Below are 22,090 nucleotides of genomic sequence, written 5' to 3' on the forward strand. Positions count from 1 at the left end.
CGCAAGTAACCGAATGTCTACAACCATACCACGTTGAAAACACCGGTTCTCGTCCGAACACCGCAGTTAAACAACGTCGGGCCTGGTTAGTACTTGGATGGGAGACCGCCTGGGAATACCTGGTGTCGTAGACCTATGTTTAACTTTTTTAAATTATACTAAATAAAGTTTATTTTACCTTTCAATTATATTTTTATGACAGTAACTATAAGATCTTTCTAAGTTATAATCTTGAACCGCAAGTAACCGAACGTCTACAACCATACCACGTTGAAAACACCGGTTCTCCTCCGAACACCGCAGTTAAACAACGTCGGGCCTGGTTAGTACTTGGATGGGAGACCGCCTGGGAATACCTGGTGTCGTAGACCTATGTTTAACTTTTTTAAATTATACTAAACAATGTTTATTTTACCTTTCAATTATGTTTTTTGACAGTAACTATAAGATCTTTCTCAGTTATAATCTTGAACCGCAAGTAACCGAATGTCTACAACCGTACCAGGTTGCCTAGCCTGTGAATATCTGTTGTCGTACACCTGTTTTTATCTTTTTAATAATCCTAAAATATAGTCTCGTTTAAGTGTTTCGATTTTCCAAAAATGTGTTTATACTGTTGATGATAGTATAAGTAAATAAATTCAAACTGTAACCGCAATTAATCGAAAGTTTTTCAACTAAACTGCATTGAAAACAACGGTTCTCGTCCGATCACTGAAGTTAAACAAGTTGTTGTTCAAACACATGTTTGTTGTTGTATGTTGCTGCTGTGGTGACGGTACAAACGTCACTGTACTACGCGGGCGTCCACTTGTGTGCGCGTTTGATTCTTAGCAACAAAGCGGCCTGAATCTTTTGTACATGCCGCTAATGTGTTATGCTTCATTGTACAGTGTTATTGTTTCCTTTATATTATCTTTTTAAGAACCTCAGTATAACTTTTTAAATTATACTAAACAAAGTTGAATTTACCTTTCAAGTATGTGTTTCTTCAACAGAAGTGGGTGTAAATACCAACGTCATGGTTTCAGCAGCTGCTAATTTCAATCCTAGAAAATGTTCTATAATAAATGAACAAAACTATTAGGTTATAGGATATATATGTTTATAGAGATTTTGACAGTGAATATAAGATGTATATATACTTGAACCGCAAGTAACCGAACGTCTACAACCATACCACGTTGAAAACACCGGTTCTCGTCCGAACACCGCAGTTAAACAACGTCGGGCCTGGTTAGTACTTGGATGGGAGACCGCCTGGGAATACCTGGTGTCGTAGACCTATGTTTAACTTTTTTAAATTATACTAAACAATGTTTATTTTACCTTTCAATTATGTTTTTTGACAGTAACTATAAGATCTTTCTCAGTTATAATCTTGAACCGCAAGTAACCGAATGTCTACAACCATACCACGTTGAAAACACCGGTTCTCGTCCGAACACCGCAGTTAAACAACGTCGGGCCTGGTTAGTACTTGGATGGAAGACCGCCTGGGAATACCTGGTGTCGTAGACCTATGTTTAACTTTTTTAAATTATACTAAACAATGTTTATTTTACCTTTCAATTATGTTTTTTGACAGTAACTATAAGTTCTTTCTCAGTTATAATCTTGAACCGCAAGTAACCGAATGTCTACAACCGTACCAGGTTGCCTAGCCTGTGAATATCTGTTGTCGTACACCTGTTTTTATCTTTTTAATAATCCTAAAATATAGTCTCGTTTAAGTGTTTCTATTTTCCAAAAATGTGTTTATACTGTTGATGATAGTATAAGTAAATAAATTCAAACTGTAACCGCAATTAATCGAAAGTTTTTCAACTAAACTGCATTGAAAACAACGGTTCTCGTCCGATCACTGAAGTTAAACAAGTTGTTGTTCAAAGACATGTTTGTTGTTGTATGTTGCTGCTGTGGTGACGGTACAAACGTCACTGTACTACGCGGGCGTCCACTTGTGTGCGCGTTTGATTCTTAGCAACAAAGCGGCCTGAATCTTTTGTACATGCCGCTAATGTGTTATGCTTCATTGTACAGTGTTATTGTTTCCTTTATATTATCTTTTTAAGAACCTCAGTATAACTTTTTAAATTATACTAAACAAAGTTGAATTTACCTTTCAAGTGTATGTGTTTCTTCAACAGAAGTGGGTGTAAATATCAACGTCATGGTTTCAGCAGCTGCTAATTTCAATCCTAGAAAATGTTCTATAATAAATGAACAGAAGTATTAGGTTATAAGTAACCGAACGTCTACAACCATACCATGTTGAAAACACCGGTTCTCGTCCGAACACCGCAGTTAAACAACGTCGGGACTCGTTAGTACTTGGATGGGAGACCGCCTGGGAATACCTGGTGTCGTAGACCTATGTTTAACTTTTTTAAATTATACTAAACAATGTTTATTTTACCTTTCAATTATGTTTTTTGACAGTAACTATAAGATCTTTCTAAGTTATAATCTTGAACCGCAAGTAACCGAACGTCTACAACCATACCACGTTGAAAACACCGGTTCTCGTCCGAACACCGCAGTTAAACAACGTCGGGCCTGGTTAGTACTTGGATGGGAGACCGCCTGGGAATACCTGGTGTCGTAGACCTATGTTTAACTTTTTTAAATTATACTAAACAATGTTTATTTTACCTTTCAATTATGTTTTTTGACAGTAACTATAAGATCTTTCTCAGTTATAATCTTGAACCGCAAGTAACCGAATGTCTACAACCGTACCAGGTTGCCTAGCCTGTGAATATCTGTTGTCGTACACCATTTTTTATCTTTTTAATAATCCTAAAATATAGTCTCGTTTAAGTGTTTCTATTTTCCAAAAATGTGTTTATACTGTTGATGATAGTAAAAGTAAATAAATTCAAACTGTAACCGCAATTAATCGAAAGTTTTTCAACTAAACTGCATTGAAAACAACGGTTCTCGTCCGATCACTGAAGTTAAACAAGTTGTTGTTCAAAGACATGTTTGTTGTTGTATGTTGCTGCTGTGGTGACGGTACAAACGTCACTGTACTACGCGGGCGTCCACTTGTGTGCGCGTTTGATTCTTAGCAACAACGCGGCCTGAATCTTTTGTACATGCCGCTATTGTGTTATGCTTCTTTGTACAGTGTTATTGTTTCCTTTATATTATCTTTTTAAGAACCTCAGTATAACTTTTTAAATTATACTAAACAAAGTTGAATTTACCTTTCAAGTATGTGTTTCTTCAACAGAAGTGGGTGTAAATACCAACGTCATGGTTTCAGCAGCTGCTAATTTCAATCCTAGAAAATGTTCTATAATAAATGAACAAAACTATTAGGTTATAGGATATATGTGTTTATAGAGATTTTGACAGTGAATATAAGATTTATATATACTTGAACCGCAAGTAACCGAACGTCTACAACCATACCATGTTGAAAACACCGGTTCTCGTCCGAACACCGCAGTTAAACAACGTCGGGCCTCGTTAGTACTTGGATGGGAGACCGCCTGGGAATACCTGGTGTCGTAGACCTATGTTTAACTTTTTTAAATTATACTAAACAAAGTTTATTTTACCTTTCAATTATGTTTTTATGACAGTAACTATAAGATCTTTCTAAGTTATAATCTTGAACCGCAAGTAACCGAACGTCTACAACCATACCACGTTGAAAACACCGGTTCTCCTCCGAACACCGCAGTTAAACAACGTCGGGCCTGGTTAGTACTTGGATGGGAGACCGCCTGGGAATACCTGGTGTCGTAGACCTATGTTTAACTTTTTTAAATTATACTAAACAATGTTTATTTTACCTTTCAATTATGTTTTTTGACAGTAACTATAAGATCTTTCTCAGTTATAATCTTGAACCGCAAGTAACCGAATGTCTACAACCGTACCAGGTTGCCTAGCCTGTGAATATCTGTTGTCGTACACCTGTTTTTATCTTTTTAATAATCCTAAAATATAGTCTCGTTTAAGTGTTTCTATTTTCCAAAAATGTGTTTATACTGTTGATGATAGTATAAGTAAATAAATTCAAACTGTAACCGCAATTAATCGAAAGTTTTTCAACTAAACTGCATTGAAAACAACGGTTCTCGTCCGATCACTGAAGTTAAACAAGTTGTTGTTCAAAGACATGTTTGTTGTTGTATGTTGCTGCTGTGGTGACGGTACAAACGTCACTGTACTACGCGGGCGTCCACTTGTGTGCGCGTTTGATTCTTAGCAACAACGCGGCCTGAATCTTTTGTACATGCCGCTATTGTGTTATGCTTCTTTGTACAGTGTTATTGTTTCCTTTATATTATCTTTTTAAGAACCTCAGTATAACTTTTTAAAGTATACTAAAAAAAGTTGAATTTACCTTTCAAGTATGTGTTTCTTCAACAGAAGTGGGTGTAAATACCAACGTCATGGTTTCAGCAGCTGCTAATTTCAATCCTAGAAAATGTTCTATAATAAATGAACAAAACTATTAGGTTATAGGATATATATATTTATAGAGATTTTGACAGTGAATATAAGATGTATATATACTTGAACCGCAAGTAACCGAACGTCTACAACCATACCACGTTGAAAACACCGGTTCTCGTCCGAACACCGCAGTTAAACAACGTCGGGCCTGGTTAGTACTTGGATGGGAGACCGCCTGGGAATACCTGGTGTCGTAGACCTATGTTTAACTTTTTTAAATTATACTAAACAATGTTTATTTTACCTTTCAATTATGTTTTTTGACAGTAACTATAAGATCTTTCTCAGTTATAATCTTGAACCGCAAGGAACCGAATGTCTACAACCATACCACGTTGAAAACACCGGTTCTCGTCCGAACACCGCAGTTAAACAACGTCGGGCCTGGTTAGTACTTGGATGGGAGACCGCCTGGGAATACCTGGTGTCGTAGACCTATGTTTAACTTTTTTAAATTATACTAAATAAAGTTTATTTTACCTTTCAATTATATTTTTATGACAGTAACTATAAGATCTTTCTAAGTTATAATCTTTAACCGAATGTCTACAACCGTACCAGGTTGCCTAGCCTGTGAATATCTGTTGTCGTACACCTGTTTTTATCTTTTTAATAATCCTAAAATATAGTCTCGTTTAAGTGTTTCGATTTTCCAAAAATGTGTTTATACTGTTGATGATAGTATAAGTAAATAAATTCAAACTGTAACCGCAATTAATCGAAAGTTTTTCAACTAAACTGCATTGAAAACAACTGTTCTCGTCCGATCACTGAAGTTAAACAAGTTGTTGTTCAAAGACATGTTTGTTGTTGTATGTTGCTGCTGTGGTGACGGTACAAACGTCACTGTACTACGCGGGCGTCTTCTTGTGTGCGCGTTTGATTCTTAGCAACAAAGCGGCCTGAATCTTTTGTACATGCCGCTATTGTGTTATGCTTCTTTGTACAGTGTTATTGTTTCCTTTATATTATCTTTTTAAGAACCTCAGTATAACTTTTTAAATTATACTAAACAAAGTTGAATTTACCTTTCAAGTATGTGTTTCTTCAACAGAAGTGGGTGTAAATACCAACGTCATGGTTTCAGCAGCTGCTAATTTCAATCCTAGAAAATGTTCTATAATAAATGAACAAAACTATTAGGTTATAGGATTTATGTGTTTATAGAGATTTTGACAGTGAATATAAGATTTATATATACTTGAACCGCAAGTAACCGAACGTCTACAACCATACCATGTTGAAAACACCGGTTCTCGTCCGAACACCGCAGTTAAACAACGTCGGGCCTCGTTAGTACTTGGATGGGAGACCGCCTGGGAATACCTGGTGTCGTAGACCTATGTTTAACTTTTTTAAATTATACTAAACAAAGTTTATTTTACCTTTCAATTATGTTTTTATGACAGTAACTATAAGATCTTTCTAAGTTATAATCTTGAACCGCAAGTAACCGAACGTCTACAACCATACCACGTTGAAAACACCGGTTCTCCTCCGAACACCGCAGTTAAACAACGTCGGGCCTGGTTAGTACTTGGATGGGAGACCGCCTGGGAATACCTGGTGTCGTAGACCTATGTTTAACTTTTTTAAATTATACTAAACAATGTTTATTTTACCTTTCAATTATGTTTTTATGACAGTAACTATAAGATCTTTCTAAGTTATAATCTTGAACCGCAAGTAACCGAACGTCTACAACCATACCACGTTGAAAACACCGGTTCTCCTCCGAACACCGCAGTTAAACAACGTCGGGCCTGGTTAGTACTTGGATGGGAGACCGCCTGGGAATACCTGGTGTCGTAGACCTATGTTTAACTTTTTTAAATTATACTAAACAATGTTTATTTTACCTTTCAATTATGTTTTTTGACAGTAACTATAAGATCTTTCTCAGTTATAATCTTGAACCGCAAGGAACCGAATGTCTACAACCATACCACGTTGAAAACACCGGTTCTCGTCCGAACACCGCAGTTAAACAACGTCGGGCCTGGTTAGTACTTGGATGGGAGACCGCCTGGGAATACCTGGTGTCGTAGATCTATGTTTAACTTTTTTAAATTATACTAAACAATGTTTATTTTACCTTTCAATTATGTTTTTTGACAGTAACTATAAGATCTTTCTCAGTTATAATCTTGAACCGCAAGTAACCGAATGTCTACAACCGTACCAGGTTGCCTAGCCTGTGAATATCTGTTGTCGTACACCTGTTTTTATCTTTTTAATAATCCTAAAATATAGTCTCGTTTAAGTGTTTCTATTTTCCAAAAATGTGTTTATACTGTTGATGATAGTATAAGTAAATAAATTCAAACTGTAACCGCAATTAATCGAAAGTTTTTCAACTAAACTGCATTGAAAACAACGGTTCTCGTCCGATCACTGAAGTTAAACAAGTTGTTGTTCAAAGACATGTTTGTTGTTGTATGTTGCTGCTGTGGTGACGGTACAAACGTCACTGTACTACGCGGGCGTCCACTTGTGTGCGCGTTTGATTCTTAGCAACAACGCGGCCTGAATCTTTTGTACATGCCGCTATTGTGTTATGCTTCTTTGTACAGTGTTATTGTTTCCTTTATATTATCTTTTTAAGAACCTCAGTATAACTTTTTAAATTATACTAAACAAAGTTGAATTTACCTTTCAAGTATGTGTTTCTTCAACAGAAGTGGGTGTAAATACCAACGTCATGGTTTCAGCAGCTGCTAATTTCAATCCTAGAAAATGTTCTATAATAAATGAACAAAACTATTAGATTATAGGATATATATATTTATAGAGATTTTGACAGTGAATATAAGATGTATATATACTTGAACCGCAAGTAACCGAACGTCTACAACCATACCATGTTGAAAACACCGGTTCTCGTCCGAACACCGCAGTTAAACAACGTCGGGCCTGGTTAGTACTTGGATGGGAGACCGCCTGGCAATACCTGGTGTCGTAGACCTATGTTTAACTTTTTTAAATTATACTAAACAAAGTTTATTTTACCTTTCAATTATGTTTTTATGACAGTAACTATAAGATCTTTCTAAGTTATAATCTTGAACCGCAAGTAACCGAACGTCTACAACCATACCACGTTGAAAACACCGGTTCTCCTCCGAACACCGCAGTTAAACAACGTCGGGCCTGGTTAGTACTTGGATGGGAGACCGCCTGGGAATACCTGGTGTCGTAGACCTATGTTTAACTTTTTTAAATTATACTAAACAATGTTTATTTTACCTTTCAATTATGTTTTTTGACAGTAACTATAAGATCTTTCTCAGTTATAATCTTGAACCGCAAGTAACCGAATGTCTACAACCATACCACGTTGAAAACACCGGTTCTCGTCCGAACACCGCAGTTAAACAACGTCGGGCCTGGTTAGTACTTGGATGGGAGACCGCCTGGGAATACCTGGTGTCGTAGACCTATGTTTAACTTTTTTAAATTATACTAAACAATGTTTATTTTACCTTTCAATTATGTTTTTTTACAGTAACTATAAGATCGTTCTCAGTTATAATCTTGAACCGCAAGTAACCGAATGTCTACAACCATACCACGTTGAAAACACCGGTTCTCGTCCGAACACCGCAGTTAAACAACGTCGGGCCTGGTTAGTACTTGGATTGGAGACCGCCTGGGAATACCTGGTGTCGTAGACCTATGTTTAACTTTTTTAAATTATACTAAACAATGTTTATTTTACCTTTCAATTATGTTTTTTGACAGTAACTATAAGATCTTTCTCAGTTATAATCTTGAACCGCAAGTAACCGAATGTCTACAACCGTACCAGGTTGCCTAGCCTGTGAATATCTGTTGTCGTACACCTGTTTTTATCTTTTTAATAATCCTAAAATATAGTCTCGTTTAAGTATTTCTATTTTCCAAAAATGTGTTTATACTGTTGTTGATGATAGTATAAGTAAATAAATTCAAACTGTAACCGCAATTAATCGAAAGTTTTTCAACTAAACTGCATTGAAAACAACGGTTCTCGTCCGATCACTGAAGTTAAACAAGTTGTTGTTCAAAGACATGTTTGTAAGTTATAATCTTGAACCGCAAGTAACCGAACGTCTACAACCATACCACGTTGAAAACACCGGTTCTCGTCCGAACACCGCAGTTAAACAACGTCTGGCCTGGTTAGTACTTGGATGGGAGACCGCCTGGGAATACCTGGTGTCTTAGACCTATGTTTAACTTTTTTAAATTATACTAAACAATGTTTATTTTACCTTTCAATTATGTTTTTTGACAGTAACTATAAGATCTTTCTCAGTTATAATCTTGAACCGCAAGTAACCGAATGTCTACAACCATACCACGTTGAAAACACCGGTTCTCGTCCGAACACCGCAGTTAAACAACGTCGGGCCTGGTTAGTACTTGGATGGGAGACCGCCTGGGAATACCTGGTGTCGTAGACCTATGTTTAACTTTTTTAAATTATACTAAATAAAGTTTATTTTACCTTTCAATTATATTTTTATGACAGTAACTATAAGATCTTTCTAAGTTATAATCTTGAACCGCAAGTAACCGAACGTCTACAACCATACCACGTTGAAAACACCGGTTCTCCTCCGAACACCGCAGTTAAACAACGTCGGGCCTGGTTAGTACTTGGATGGGAGACCGCCTGGGACTACCTGGTGTCGAAGACCTGTTTAACTTTTTTAAATTATACTAAACAATGTTTATTTTACCTTTCAATTATGTTTTTTGACAGTAACTATAAGATCTTTCTCAGTTATAATCTTGAACCGCAAGTAACCGAATGTCTACAACCATACCACGTTGAAAACACCGGTTCTCGTCCGAACACCGCAGTTAAACAACGTCGGGCCTGGTTAGTACTTGGATGGAAGACCGCCTGGGAATACCTGGTGTCGTAGACCTATTTTTAACTTTTTTAAATTATACTAAACAAAGTTTATTTTACCTTTCAATTATGTTTTTTGACAGTAACTATAAGATCTTTCTCAGTTATAATCTTGAACCGCAAGTAACCGAACGTCTACAACCATACCACGTTGAAAACACCGGTTCTCCTCCGAACACCGCAGTTAAACAACGTCGGGCCTGGTTAGTACTTGGATGGGAGACGGCCTGGGAATACCTGGTGTCGTAGACCTATGTTTAACTTTTTTAAATTATACTAAACAATGTTTATTTTACCTTTCAATTATGTTTTTTGACAGTAACTATAAGATCTTTCTCAGTTATAATCTTGAACCGCAAGTAAACGAACGTCTACAACCATACCACGTTGAAAACACCGGTTCTCGTCCGAACACCGCAGTTAAACAACGTCGGGCCTGGTTAGTACTTGGATGGGAGACCGCCTGGGAATACCTGGTGTCGTAGACCTATGTTTAACTTTTTTAAATTATACTAAACAATGTTTATTTTACCTTTCAATTATGTTTTTATGACAGTAACTATAAGATCTTTCTAAGTTATAATCTTGAACCGCAAGTAACCGAACGTCTACAACCATATCACGTTGAAAACACCGGTTCTCGTCCGAACACCGCAGTTAAACAACGTCGGGCCTGGTTAGTACATGGATGGGAGACCGCCTGGGAATACCTGGTGTCGTAGACCTATGTTTAACTTTTTTAAATTATACTAAATAAAGTTTATTTTACCTTTCAATTATATTTTTATGACAGTAACTATAAGATCTTTCTAAGTTATAATCTTGAACCGCAAGTAACCGAATGTCTACAACCGTACCAGGTTGCCTAGCCTGTGAATATCTGTTGTCGTACACCTGTTTTTATCTTTTTAATAATCCTAAAATATAGTCTCGTTTAAGTTTATTTTACCTTTCAATTATGTTTTTATGACAGTAACTATAAGATCTTTCTAAGTTATAATCTTGAACCACAATTAACCGAACGTCTACAACCATACCACGTTGAAAACACCGGTTCTCGTCCGAACACCGCAGTTAAACAACGTCGGGCCTGGTTAGTACTTGGATGGGAGACCGCCTGGGAATACCTGGTGTCGTAGACCTATGTTTAACTTTTTTAAATTATACTAAACAAAGTTTATTTTACCTTTCAATTATGTTTTTATGACAGTAACTATAAGATCTTTCTAAGTTATAATCTTGAACCGCAAGTAACCGAACGTCTACAACCATACCACGTTGAAAACACCGGTTCTCCTCCGAACACCGCAGTTAAACAACGTCGGGCCTGGTTAGTACTTGGATGGGAGACCGCCTGGGAATACCTGGTGTCGTAGACCTATGTTTAACTTTTTTAAATTATACTAAACAATGTTTATTTTACCTTTCAATTATGTTTTTTGACAGTAACTATAAGATCTTTCTCAGTTATAATCTTGAACCGTAAGTAACCGAATGTGGCAAACTACCAAACGTGATTTGAAGATCGGAGATATCAGTGAGAGGAAATTTGTCGTCCCTTTCCCTAAAACTGAAACTTTTTAAAACAGCTTCATCAGAGCACCAACATACCTGAATTTGCTACTCAACAAACTAAGAAATGCGGTAACAGTGAATAATTTTAAGTCTACTCTAAAAATATTTAATCCCAAAAGAAAAAACTCAACGTTTTGTATAGCATTGTAGGCTATATTTTTGTATTTAAGTACATATATAATATATATTTTTAGTCGCGTGGAAGCGACTCTATAGTTCACTATGTCGGTCTGTCGGTCTGTCGGTCTGTCGGTCTGTCTGTCGGTCCGGTATCACTATGCGTTTTATCGCTTTCTGACCTTATCTTGATATCAGTTTAATCTAGCTAGGTCAATTTTTCACAGTATATTCCTTATGGCCAGGAATCGATGTGGTTATGTTTTCACGGTGCGCAATAAAAAATTACGTGGTCTACGCACGATTTAATGAAATCACGTTTGTAATCATATCTTCACAACCATGAATCACAATTAAATACAATTTGGTACTCATAAATTTCAGGGCATAAATCATCATATGGCAATACAATTACGTGCGTAGCGCATGTAACGCATGCGTACGGGCGCTTAAAATTTTCAAAATTTATTTTCGATGAAATAAGAGTACGTTTCAGGCAATTTTAAGCGTTTACAAAATTGCCATGAGTGCGCATATTTTTGCGTGCGAACTGCCCGTTAAATGTTATTGCGCACTCTTTTTGCCCGGTTTCTGTTTTCTTGACTTACTTTTCAACTTGAAATTACGTTATACGAGCACGTCAAAAGTGACAGGCTACGCACGTGTAAATTAAAAATATATAAATGTTTTTAAACATTTCAACATTTTTAAACATGTTCAGTAATTTCGGTCAGTATAGTTCATTATGTCGGTCGGTCGGTCTGTCTGTCGGTCTGTCGGTCTGTCTGTCTGTCGGTCCGGTATCACTATGCATTGTAGCACGCGACTTAATGGCTGTTGGCCTTGTTTTAAACAAAGTTCATCCGTTTTTCTTTTTCCATATATGTTTTGTTATAATGTTTATATGAGGGCCCCTTGATTGTCAGCATATGCTGTTTATGGTCACCCTCACTAAATAAGGTTTAATAAATAAAAAATAAATAAATCGTTCTTGTGAAACATGACCTTCATCCAAATGATTGGCCGTTGGGCAGAGTTGTGAACACAGCAGCCGCTGAAGATGGTCATATTCGTAAGGTGAACGTAGAAATGATTGTTGAGGATAGAAAGAAGACCATGCTGAGACCATAAGTGAGCTAATATTAATAATTCCATTTGAAGACTAGGTTTGCAGGAATTTGTTAGCATTATAGATAATGCATATATAGTAGTTTTAGTTAAATAATGGTTTTTAATAATAAATAAGTTAAAGGTAGCTTAATAATAATAAGATTAGTATCTTAATATCTCATGTTATATTAATGGTTGTAGCAAGTAAGGGTCTACTTATGTTAAGTCAGTAGCGCTAGTATTATGTTATGTTGTCCCTCATACAACTTGGTATTATCAATCCATTTTTTTGATGATGCGGTCATCACTGGAGTGTGCTGTCCGTTTGAGGATTTTTATTGAGCGTAGCGCTCTCTGGGGTCGACTAAAGTCAGCTCTATCGCAAGGTTCGTTGCGGTTATGTTTTTCATAACAAATTAGTCATCTTTGAAAAATGTACTTTTAAGATGCAAAGTTAGCTGTGTTTAACACCGTCTTTATGTTTTCTGGTGAGTTTCGGAACCTATATAGTTATGTTTTTACCTTTACCTATCTGATAGTTGTTATTTTGTTAGCTGTTACTTATTATATTAGAAGCATTTTATGGATATTTGGTCCAACACGTTACCACGAGGATAATAAAGTGTGGCTCGTCGTTATTTCGAGCTTCTCATTAACGAAGAACTTATCTTAGCACTATATGCCGTATGTTAAGCCTAAAATACTACTAGCGTTTTATCCATATATATTTTAAGCACTAGAAAGTTATAATTTAATAGTATAATTTCGTTAGTTTCTGGTAATTTATAGCTTCTGCTAAAGGACCTCCATTCGCCGATTTTCCTAGTCATGAATATTTATGTTAGTTTTGAGATCGAGGGCGGTGTTTACCAACGTTATTATTTTTAGTGATAATATTATGTTTCTTTTTAGACATTTTAAAGTGATTTGCTTCCCGAAGCTCGCTCAGATTGAATTCGTATTATGTTGAGTCATACTCTGTAAGTTTATTCGTAATAATCAGTTATTATGCTTACATTCGATTGTTCATAGGTTTTGATGTAACTGAAGTGCGTTATGCTAACGCTAAATTTTATTGTAAGAAATTGAAGATTGCAAACAGTTAATAATCTCTGTTTGAAGAGAATGTAATATTTCAACATTCTGACATAATTAGAACCTGTGGGAGAACAGACCAATGTTGACCTTGGAGTATTTTCATAATTAATAAATTTAATTAATTTTTTAATTACTTGGTTTTGTGATAATTAAATTATTCTTAATTAATGAAGGTCATTCTTTTCCTGAGTTTGTAATAATTAAATTATTCTTAATTAATGAAGGTCTTTCTTTGTTTAGGAGGGGCGCGTTATTTATTAATATTAATTTTAAATGCTGTATATTATAATCTTAATCCTCTATATATATTTATATATATAAATCCAAAGGCAAATAACTGAAAAAATGACAATGTTGTGGGTATCAGTGGCTGAATCTCAATGTAGATACAAAAAAAAAAGTGAAAAGGTAAATCAAAAGGATAAAGTAAAACAGCCTGAAACGTTAGCAGAGCTTTCGGGCAACACTAGCCCTTCATCATTGCAAGTGAAGGATAAGAACTGGCAAGTGCTGCCTGGGTGGACAGGAACATGGAGTAACTCCTTGACAGGAATAAAAGAAATACAACAAAAGGAGACAGGGTGGAGTCTGAATAAGAGTAGAAAACAAAGAAGGTAGCTTGGTAGAGATACAGTATAAACAATTTTGGAATGAAACTAAAAAATAGCTTAGGCCTAAATGGTGGTTAATATCATGGAGTAAAGAATAATTACTCCATGTTAATATTGAAACTTAAATTTTGGTAGACAATGGAATAATTTTACCAACCTGGGAGTATGTTTCTAATGTTAAGTACAAAAGGTTTTGTGGTTTTAAGTTGTAATTCCCAGTGGTTTTCCTTGTCTTTGCGAGTTTTGTCACTCCATTTGACACATGGAATATTGCAATAACTCTGAAATTTGCAATCGAGTGACCAGCTGAATTAAAATGTTCGGCTACAGGTTGATCAAGCTTTTTAAACATTAAAATGTTTTGATAGCTGATCTGTGTTGTGTCATTCTCATACGGAGAGTGTTTTTTGTTTCTCCGACGTACTGTTTGCCACAAATATTACAGTATATGAGATAAATGAAGTTTTTGGTTAGACAATTAATTGATTGTCTTATCCGAAAAATGCGGCCAGTTTGGTTACTCTTAAATTTTTCAGTAAAATCAACCAATGAACAAGTTTTGCAAGATTTGCCGCAAAGGTGACTGCCCAAATTTTGACTGCCATGAGAGTTAATTTCACTCTTAAATTTGGATCTGACTAATATATCACGAAGGTTGGGAGGTCTACGAAATGCAATAATGGGTGGTTCCGGAAAAACAGTCCTCAGACGTTATGTGGACTGTAGAATGGGCATATGTTTCTCAATAAATTAATAGCCCGTAATGGAGGCAACCTAGGGTGATAGGTTGTGACCAATGGCACTCTGGTCGAACTTTGCTGACGTGGTTTGTACGTCAGTGTTTGACATCGAGGAATATCTTTTGCTTTCTTTATAGTAGTTTCGATGTATTCCTTCTTGTAATTTCTATTCCGGAAATGTCCGGTTAGGTCTTCGGTACGATTCTGAAAATCTATATCTGAAGAACAGATACGTCTGATACGTAATGCTTTACTGTTCCGTATGTTTTTAGTCCAGTGTTGGGGATGACAACTGCTAGGGAGCAGGTACATATTTTTATCAGTGGGTTTACGGAATAGGTCAGTTTTGAGAGTACCATTTTCTATGGTCACTATAGTGTCCACAAAATCAACGCTACTAGTGGATTTGGTAACTGTAAATCTTAGGATCGATGGAGTGTTTTTTTACCATCACAGAAACAGATTTGGCCACCTTATCCGCAATTTCCGGGGTGGGTTCCGTTGTGAATTTACGATATATAATGAAGCTGTCTTAAGGATTCCTCTTAATAAAATTTGATGTCCATAGCAACAGTGGCAGAACCTTTATCAGCGGGTTTAATTCAATTCAATTCAATTTCAATTTCTTTTATTTCGGAAATATCATCCATATTAATAAACGTATAAAAAATAAATAAAAAATCGTAAACTCTAAACATAAATATATAGAATGCTTCTCCATCTACAATACATTTTGGAGTTATGGAGCATATTTTTGCAAACACAAGCAACAAGGATGTTACCACTATTCAACATACGTTGCATAAAACCATAGGTAGATTTTAGCATGTACTCATTAAAGGAAGGGACACCATGTTCAATAAACATTGCACTGGCACTACTACTTCTAGAGACATTAAGTATACGGCGCAGAGCATTATTGTAACATACATTAAGAGATCTAATATTCTTCATACGATAGTTACACCAAAGGGCTGCACAATACATATTAATACAGTAAGATCTAAAGAGACAACATTTAACATTGGTAATTAATGATGATAGCTGACGCAATTTGGCAATGGCCTGCCTCTCTTGTTTTGAGAGATTGTCACGTTTATCTGGACTCGGGACGTAGTTTTGGGTGGACGATTTTTAGGTGGATTCCAGGAACTTTTTGGTTTAAATTTGTTAACGTTGCCTTCGTTTTGCGTGGTGCTGCTGTCTGAATCAGCAAAATATTCACGTAATCGTAATCTTCTAGAGAAAGACTCTATATCCAAAGATAGTTGTTGTGCGCCGACCTGCCTTGGTTTTGGGCAGAATTTAAGTCCTCGGGAAAGAAGTTTTTTCTCTCCTTCGGGAAGTCGACAATTAATTTCAACAACTGAATCAGAGGTGTTGCTCTGATTCTTGTTATAAGTCCCAACGAACCTTCTGCAGGGTTTCCTAAAAGCCCTGAAGTCATCCGAAGGTAGAGTCATTTGTGTTGAAATGACCAAGTCTGCAGGTAGACCAAATTTGTGATGTTCCCTTCGGGCCATTACCGTTGATTGTTTACGACAGTCATTGGCGATAATCCTGAGTTTGTTTTGAAACTAGGATGCAGGAAGTTCTCTTTTCAACTTCTTAGTTCTAGAGTGAATTTCAACGTCAAACTCAGTGAGTATTTTGCGGCAATTGCCAATTTGGATCTCATTGAGATCTCTAATTTTGTTCAAATACCTTTTTTAATAGATACAGTACTACATATCTACATAAATAAAGTACATAAAAAAAATTAAATTATATATATTTATAATTTTTTTTTTTTTTTTTTTTTTCGATCGAGATACGGTATTGTTCAGTCTATCTGAAGATCGTTTAACGTGAAACACCGTGTAATAGACGTCCGTGTTCCATCTACTTTATAAAAATATATATTCGCTCTTGATTCAAATTGAGCACGTTTGCAGCATCAACGCATCTATATAAATTATATATATATATATAAATATGAATACAGGATTAAGATTATAATATACAGCATTTAAAATTACCCACTATTAATTAATAAAATCACTTTAGATTAAGTTACTACAATCCTGAATTTGATTAGGGTGATTACTAAGCTTTCTTTTAAAATATGTCCAAGAGTTACAGACGGATGTATCTTTGAGATCCAAAGGCAAGGAATGCTAAATTTACCCGAATCCATACTTGTTATATATATTTGGCTTATAATATATAAGTTTTAATTGAAACTCTTAAACTATTTTTCCCTTTAGAATCGTAATGGTCATTTTATCGTCATTGATGTGATATATTTTCAATTGTTTTGTGCTAGTTCGATTAAAGTTAAACTTTATTCAATTAAACATGTTGTTTTGGGTGTTTTTTTTTTGCTGCTGGTGGTATCTACAATATCTAAGGTACAAGTTCAAAGTTCAAGTTCAAAAAATATTTATTTATTCAACAATGGCATTATACAGTATAATATAATTATAGGTGTGTACATAAATAAAAACATAGTAATAAGCCATCATTTGGGGTCTTCTCTAGAAGAAAACAAGTTTCTTGTCTCGAGAAAGACGCCAGAAACAATACACATACATTTACAATTTACTACATAAAATAATAAATAAAAACAAAAACGATGAAATAAAAATAGATACTTTCAGTGTACTACAATCATAATAATATTAAAATTAGTATAAAGAAATAAGATATTTTTTTAAATTTTTTCGAAAAGTATAAAGAGATTTAAAATGCTTTAGTTTATCATCAAGATCATTCCAGATTCGCGGTCCTGAAACAGAAACAAAATATTCGGAAATTTTCAGTCTAAAAGGAGGTACATCAAGATGCTGAAATTTATTGTCGATACGTAAATAGTACTTGTGTGATTTTTTATGATGACTTAATAGATTAGACATTGTCACAGGGAGTTTGGTATTAAAGAATTGAAAAATAAAGGAAGCAATTTGTGTTGTAAATAGATCATGTAGACTAAGAATATTGAGTTTTTTAAGTAAAGGTTGGGAAGGGGCGAGATAGTGAGAGAAAGTAATAATACGGGCAGCACGTTTAATTTGTTTATTAAGTTTTTCTAAATTTGATGGGTAGTCGGCTGCCCAAATAATGTTGCAATAAAGAAGATGAGGTTGTATAAGGGTGTTATATAACTAGAGTAAGATATGTTGTGGAAAAAAGTGTCTTAATTTACAAAGGATGCCAATTACTTTAGATATCTTTTTAGATACATACGCTTGATGACTGGTGCATCTCAAGTATTCATGTAGATAAACTCCGAGGAATAGTACTTCGGGTTTACGTTCAACAATATTATTGTTAATGTAAATATTAAGATTAGAGAAATCAATTTGTCTTTGTTGAGTACGAAATAAAATGTAATTAGTTTTCTGTACATTAACAATAAGCTTATTTGAGATGAACCAGTCAGTCATTTTATTTAGTTCAGTGTTGACGGTGTTATATAAGACATTGATATCAGAATGAGAAAACAAAATCGTAGTATCATCAGCAAAGGATATGACTTTCAGAGTGTCACTTGATCTAGAAAGATCATTTACATAAATTAAAAATAGTAGTGGTCCTAAAACCGACCCTTGAGGCACTCCGCAATTTACAGCCTCCACTGATGATTTAAGGTAGGCTATATACTTGGGGTAAATGGGGTCTCTAGTCTAACTTTAGAGGGGTCTGCCAGGGCCAAGGCAGTGTACAGATAGTCTGGAATAAGGTCATTTGGTATTTCTTACAATGTGCTAAATCATATAACATTGGTTGCTGGTGGTAACTACAATATCTAAGCTAGACCAGTTGGGGGAATGGAGTCTCTAGTCGAACTTTAGAGGGGTCTGCCAGGGCCAGGGCAGTGTACAGATAGTCTGTAATAGGTCATTTGGTATTGCTTACAATGTGCTAAATCATATAACATTGGTTGCTGGTGGTATCTACAATATCTAAGCTGGGCTAGTTGGGGGAAGGGGAGCCTCTAGTCTAACTTTAGGGTGTCTGGCACTTGCGGTGCAGCAGACAATTAGTCTGTTGTTATCCATTTAGTATTGTATGAACACAACTTGTTCATTTGGAATTAATTTTGAGTGGTACCTCACTCATCTATGCTAACCCGATTTTAGGCCCTCCCTCAGGGGGTCTGGCGGGCCTTTTGCAGCAGAGAAAAAGTCTGTCGTTTGTGATACTGGTATAAGGATGCCAATGGGCATCCCATGGTGGTAAAATTAGGTGGTACCTATCTCATCTAACCTGGGCCGATTTTTTAGCACGTTTCAGGGTCCCCCCGGTCTAGACGCAGCAGGGGGTACCCGGCAGACTCCCATTTTCATTGACTTCAAGTGACCCCCAACACACTCAAATAGTCAGATAGCTCATCTAACCAAATGTCTCTGGGCTGCCGGTCTATAGAGGGCGCCCGGCTCCCGAGGTTCAATTATAAATGGCATAACAGGTATTTTTCAAGATGCCGATTTTATTGAATACATGTCGCAATATGATATTATTGGTTTGCTTTAAACATGGGAAAAATAGTGTCATATACAAAATTAGTGGATATAATTGTTTTTGGAAATTAACCGATAAACGTATTAGTTATATTGCAGAAGAACTTTATAGTGCAAGAAAATATATTTTGTGGGTGAAAATAAATGTTAGCATAAATAAGAAAGTAATTGGGTTTATATATAGACCTCCACATAACTCTAAATACGCATCAAATAACTTCTTTAACATATTGGCTGACGAATTTCTTCACTATATGTCAACATATAACCAGGAATATATCATAGGTGATGTTAACGGTCGAACTGGTAATGCGAAAGACTACATATCAAATGATGATTTCCCTTTAGGCTATGACGAGAACCTTAATGTCGATGTTGGCATCGACATTGTAAATCGTCTGAATAAGGATACTATGATTAATAATTATGGCTAGGACATTCTAGAATTGTACGATACGAATTGTTGATGGTAGAATAAACATAAAATGATTTTGTGTTTGCAATTACTTGCTATCAACGAGTAATAATGTTAAAAATATTAACTCCCTAAATATTGACGAAAGAATGAAATCTGATCACATGCCGATTTTTTTTAAAGTTTTATATGATTTACATGCGCATTGCCAAACAACGCAACCCACATTGAAGCAAAAATGGATATTAGATACAAATACACATGGGCAGATGACTATGCTCAAACATTTAAAAATAGATGTTACCATGAGTACATGGACGAAATCGATAACAATTTCAAGTTGGCAATCAGCGAAAATAAAATTGAAATAGCTATTTCTTCATTTGAACTATGCATGTAAAGACATATTAAACCAATAATTAAAAAATCAGGAAAAGCAATTAATAATAATACCTGGTATGATAAAGAATGTATAACCATGAAAATACAAGTTTAAAAAAAATTATCACAGTTTAGACATTTTCGAACAGAGGAATTTTTAAAAATATATATAAATACTAAAAGCAATTACAAAAAACTATTAAAACATAAAAAAGTAGACTACTACAAAACAAAAAGGAAAAACATAATAAGACTCCTCAAAGATAACGATAAAAGATTCTGGCAAAACCTCTGATAAGAAAAAAACAATCCATCAAATGAAATCTTATTAATGGAATGGCATCGATACTTTAGTAATTTATATTGCATCAAAGATAGCAATCGGTAGCAAACACTTCCAAAAATTGCAAACTTAGTGGACAACTTGCCCTATTTCAATCAAATATTGAACACAGAAATTAAATTAGATGAAGTCATAAGTGCATTTAAAGCACAACAAAGGCTAAAGCCCCGGGTATTGATGGTATCAAGAGCGAAATATTATAATTGTCGCAAATTTTGTATATGAGAAAGTTAAGTTTCTCTTCAACTTAATATTTGTCCGTGGGAATTTCCCTCAACGTTGCGCCACCAATGTGATTAGAACAACTAGAGGGTGAGCTCGCTTCGCTCGCTCCCACTCTAGGAAGTGTGGACGATGGTTCTCGGAATGATACAAATGTTCTCCTTGTACATTTTCTGTCGGTTACCATTATTGAAAATGCTTGACATTCGTAAAACTATTTCACAGTGTTTTAGATGATTAATAACATTTTAAAGTATAGTGTTTATTGTTTGGGGAGGCGGAGTTCATTTGAGGGAGGTGCTTATTCGAGGGATATATGTTAATTTTTTTAGTTTTAATAATATGGTAACATTTATAATCAAATGAAATCCTGTAATAGATATGAAAAGTGGTAAAAAAGAATAACAAATGCTTGGTAAATTGTAGATAACAGTGCGATGAATTCTACTACAAATAGTATAATTGTGTTATTATAAATGTGCATGGACGTTTATTAGATAGTTGGGTTGGGGGGGGGGATTATTATTCAAATGGATGTTTTATTGAAGAGGCGTTTATTCAAATAAATACCATCCTAATAATTATTAATACATTATTTAATTTAAACATCTTTTGAAACTGCCGTGACAGAGTGGGCCCAAGAAAGAAAGACATTACGGCTTGCAACATGGGCAGACATCTCGGTCCTAACGGGACACAGATAGCCTACAGTTATTCCTGCCAGCTTACTTAATAAAACTCAGCTATCGGGATTTCACTCGATTTTAAACAAAATTTCTTATCATCAAATCTCCCTATGTAATTTTATAATACTATTTCCCATAATAATTATATTCCGATTCCTTATGGCATATATTTAATTTGATCTATATTAATTTGCAGTATAATTTTAATTTTTTAACTACTGTACCAACACACACGCGCGGTCCGTTCCTAAAATAAACAAAAAACTGAAATGGCTATGCAACTTAAGCTCCAGTCCTACTATCGGTTTGTTTCTTCCTTCTTCCAAAGGGGGACACTGTATTGATTGATGGAAAGTGCCTGTTTCCAGTTACCTTTAAGGTCAAATCTATTATTTTAACTGCTCCCTTGTGTATAAAAGAGAGAAAATAGTTGAAACCAGGTTGTTGCAAGGTGAACCCGGAAATTACTTTGACCCGCGAAGAATTGAAATTGAGTTGAAAATCTACTGTTGAAATCATAAATTTTGTTAAAAAACTTTTTATAATATCTTCCTAAGATAGAAATATGGAACAATAGCGTCGATGTGAAAACTAATGTTATCAAATCTACGTTTCGCGGTACATCTGAGATAGATCAGGTAGGTATCCAAGGCGGAGATTTGTACCGAAGTTTTTGCATTGTGCTCACCTATGTCAGAATTAACCATAATTTATATATAGATACATAAAAAAGGAAAAATATTGAACCTCAAAACTATAGAGGGCAATCTCTGATACCAATCAGGTTTCCTTTATATCATCAATAATAGACTCATAGACTGGAAAGATAAATGGAACATTTTGAATTAGGAGCAAGCCGGGTTTAGGAAAAGATATCGAACCCTCGATAATATATTTATTTTTAACACAATGGT

At 35.3% G+C, this 22,090-nt stretch overlaps 27 non-coding genes across 27 annotated transcripts; all 27 read left to right on the forward strand.

Annotated features, from left to right (window-relative positions):
* Positions 1–15: 15 nt before the first annotated feature.
* Positions 16–134, forward strand: LOC140053344 (5S ribosomal RNA). The gene has a single exon (XR_011846205.1). It is a non-coding gene; the product is annotated as a 5S ribosomal RNA (ribosomal RNA).
* A 118-nt stretch (positions 135–252) lies between these two features.
* LOC140053498 (5S ribosomal RNA) lies at positions 253–371 on the forward strand. Its single transcript, XR_011846358.1, has one exon. It is a non-coding gene; the product is annotated as a 5S ribosomal RNA (ribosomal RNA).
* A 795-nt stretch (positions 372–1,166) lies between these two features.
* On the forward strand, positions 1,167–1,285 carry LOC140053345 (5S ribosomal RNA). Its single transcript, XR_011846206.1, has one exon. It is a non-coding gene; the product is annotated as a 5S ribosomal RNA (ribosomal RNA).
* A 117-nt stretch (positions 1,286–1,402) lies between these two features.
* On the forward strand, positions 1,403–1,521 carry LOC140053568 (5S ribosomal RNA). Its single transcript, XR_011846424.1, has one exon. It is a non-coding gene; the product is annotated as a 5S ribosomal RNA (ribosomal RNA).
* A 735-nt stretch (positions 1,522–2,256) lies between these two features.
* LOC140053057 (5S ribosomal RNA) lies at positions 2,257–2,375 on the forward strand. The gene has a single exon (XR_011845961.1). It is a non-coding gene; the product is annotated as a 5S ribosomal RNA (ribosomal RNA).
* Positions 2,376–2,492: 117 nt separating this feature from the next.
* LOC140053346 (5S ribosomal RNA) lies at positions 2,493–2,611 on the forward strand. The gene has a single exon (XR_011846208.1). It is a non-coding gene; the product is annotated as a 5S ribosomal RNA (ribosomal RNA).
* A 795-nt stretch (positions 2,612–3,406) lies between these two features.
* On the forward strand, positions 3,407–3,525 carry LOC140052949 (5S ribosomal RNA). The gene has a single exon (XR_011845859.1). It is a non-coding gene; the product is annotated as a 5S ribosomal RNA (ribosomal RNA).
* A 118-nt stretch (positions 3,526–3,643) lies between these two features.
* Positions 3,644–3,762, forward strand: LOC140053499 (5S ribosomal RNA). Its single transcript, XR_011846359.1, has one exon. It is a non-coding gene; the product is annotated as a 5S ribosomal RNA (ribosomal RNA).
* Positions 3,763–4,557: 795 nt separating this feature from the next.
* Positions 4,558–4,676, forward strand: LOC140053347 (5S ribosomal RNA). The gene has a single exon (XR_011846209.1). It is a non-coding gene; the product is annotated as a 5S ribosomal RNA (ribosomal RNA).
* A 117-nt stretch (positions 4,677–4,793) lies between these two features.
* On the forward strand, positions 4,794–4,912 carry LOC140053348 (5S ribosomal RNA). The gene has a single exon (XR_011846210.1). It is a non-coding gene; the product is annotated as a 5S ribosomal RNA (ribosomal RNA).
* Positions 4,913–5,698: 786 nt separating this feature from the next.
* Positions 5,699–5,817, forward strand: LOC140052950 (5S ribosomal RNA). Its single transcript, XR_011845860.1, has one exon. It is a non-coding gene; the product is annotated as a 5S ribosomal RNA (ribosomal RNA).
* Positions 5,818–5,935: 118 nt separating this feature from the next.
* Positions 5,936–6,054, forward strand: LOC140053500 (5S ribosomal RNA). The gene has a single exon (XR_011846360.1). It is a non-coding gene; the product is annotated as a 5S ribosomal RNA (ribosomal RNA).
* Positions 6,055–6,172: 118 nt separating this feature from the next.
* Positions 6,173–6,291, forward strand: LOC140053501 (5S ribosomal RNA). Its single transcript, XR_011846361.1, has one exon. It is a non-coding gene; the product is annotated as a 5S ribosomal RNA (ribosomal RNA).
* A 117-nt stretch (positions 6,292–6,408) lies between these two features.
* LOC140053412 (5S ribosomal RNA) lies at positions 6,409–6,527 on the forward strand. The gene has a single exon (XR_011846272.1). It is a non-coding gene; the product is annotated as a 5S ribosomal RNA (ribosomal RNA).
* Positions 6,528–7,322: 795 nt separating this feature from the next.
* LOC140052899 (5S ribosomal RNA) lies at positions 7,323–7,441 on the forward strand. The gene has a single exon (XR_011845811.1). It is a non-coding gene; the product is annotated as a 5S ribosomal RNA (ribosomal RNA).
* Positions 7,442–7,559: 118 nt separating this feature from the next.
* LOC140053502 (5S ribosomal RNA) lies at positions 7,560–7,678 on the forward strand. The gene has a single exon (XR_011846362.1). It is a non-coding gene; the product is annotated as a 5S ribosomal RNA (ribosomal RNA).
* A 117-nt stretch (positions 7,679–7,795) lies between these two features.
* LOC140053349 (5S ribosomal RNA) lies at positions 7,796–7,914 on the forward strand. Its single transcript, XR_011846211.1, has one exon. It is a non-coding gene; the product is annotated as a 5S ribosomal RNA (ribosomal RNA).
* A 117-nt stretch (positions 7,915–8,031) lies between these two features.
* On the forward strand, positions 8,032–8,150 carry LOC140052820 (5S ribosomal RNA). The gene has a single exon (XR_011845734.1). It is a non-coding gene; the product is annotated as a 5S ribosomal RNA (ribosomal RNA).
* Positions 8,151–8,566: 416 nt separating this feature from the next.
* Positions 8,567–8,685, forward strand: LOC140053010 (5S ribosomal RNA). Its single transcript, XR_011845916.1, has one exon. It is a non-coding gene; the product is annotated as a 5S ribosomal RNA (ribosomal RNA).
* Positions 8,686–8,802: 117 nt separating this feature from the next.
* LOC140053350 (5S ribosomal RNA) lies at positions 8,803–8,921 on the forward strand. The gene has a single exon (XR_011846212.1). It is a non-coding gene; the product is annotated as a 5S ribosomal RNA (ribosomal RNA).
* A 118-nt stretch (positions 8,922–9,039) lies between these two features.
* LOC140053024 (5S ribosomal RNA) lies at positions 9,040–9,158 on the forward strand. Its single transcript, XR_011845929.1, has one exon. It is a non-coding gene; the product is annotated as a 5S ribosomal RNA (ribosomal RNA).
* Positions 9,159–9,273: 115 nt separating this feature from the next.
* On the forward strand, positions 9,274–9,392 carry LOC140053569 (5S ribosomal RNA). The gene has a single exon (XR_011846425.1). It is a non-coding gene; the product is annotated as a 5S ribosomal RNA (ribosomal RNA).
* A 117-nt stretch (positions 9,393–9,509) lies between these two features.
* On the forward strand, positions 9,510–9,628 carry LOC140052895 (5S ribosomal RNA). The gene has a single exon (XR_011845807.1). It is a non-coding gene; the product is annotated as a 5S ribosomal RNA (ribosomal RNA).
* Positions 9,629–9,745: 117 nt separating this feature from the next.
* On the forward strand, positions 9,746–9,864 carry LOC140053352 (5S ribosomal RNA). The gene has a single exon (XR_011846213.1). It is a non-coding gene; the product is annotated as a 5S ribosomal RNA (ribosomal RNA).
* A 118-nt stretch (positions 9,865–9,982) lies between these two features.
* Positions 9,983–10,101, forward strand: LOC140052833 (5S ribosomal RNA). The gene has a single exon (XR_011845748.1). It is a non-coding gene; the product is annotated as a 5S ribosomal RNA (ribosomal RNA).
* Positions 10,102–10,399: 298 nt separating this feature from the next.
* On the forward strand, positions 10,400–10,518 carry LOC140053353 (5S ribosomal RNA). Its single transcript, XR_011846214.1, has one exon. It is a non-coding gene; the product is annotated as a 5S ribosomal RNA (ribosomal RNA).
* A 118-nt stretch (positions 10,519–10,636) lies between these two features.
* LOC140053504 (5S ribosomal RNA) lies at positions 10,637–10,755 on the forward strand. Its single transcript, XR_011846364.1, has one exon. It is a non-coding gene; the product is annotated as a 5S ribosomal RNA (ribosomal RNA).
* The last annotated feature ends 11,335 nt before the right edge of the window (positions 10,756–22,090 follow it).

The sequence above is a fragment of the Antedon mediterranea genome, chromosome 6 (assembly GCF_964355755.1).
Source record: "Antedon mediterranea chromosome 6, ecAntMedi1.1, whole genome shotgun sequence".
In the NCBI taxonomy this organism is placed as follows: domain Eukaryota; kingdom Metazoa; phylum Echinodermata; class Crinoidea; order Comatulida; family Antedonidae; genus Antedon; species Antedon mediterranea.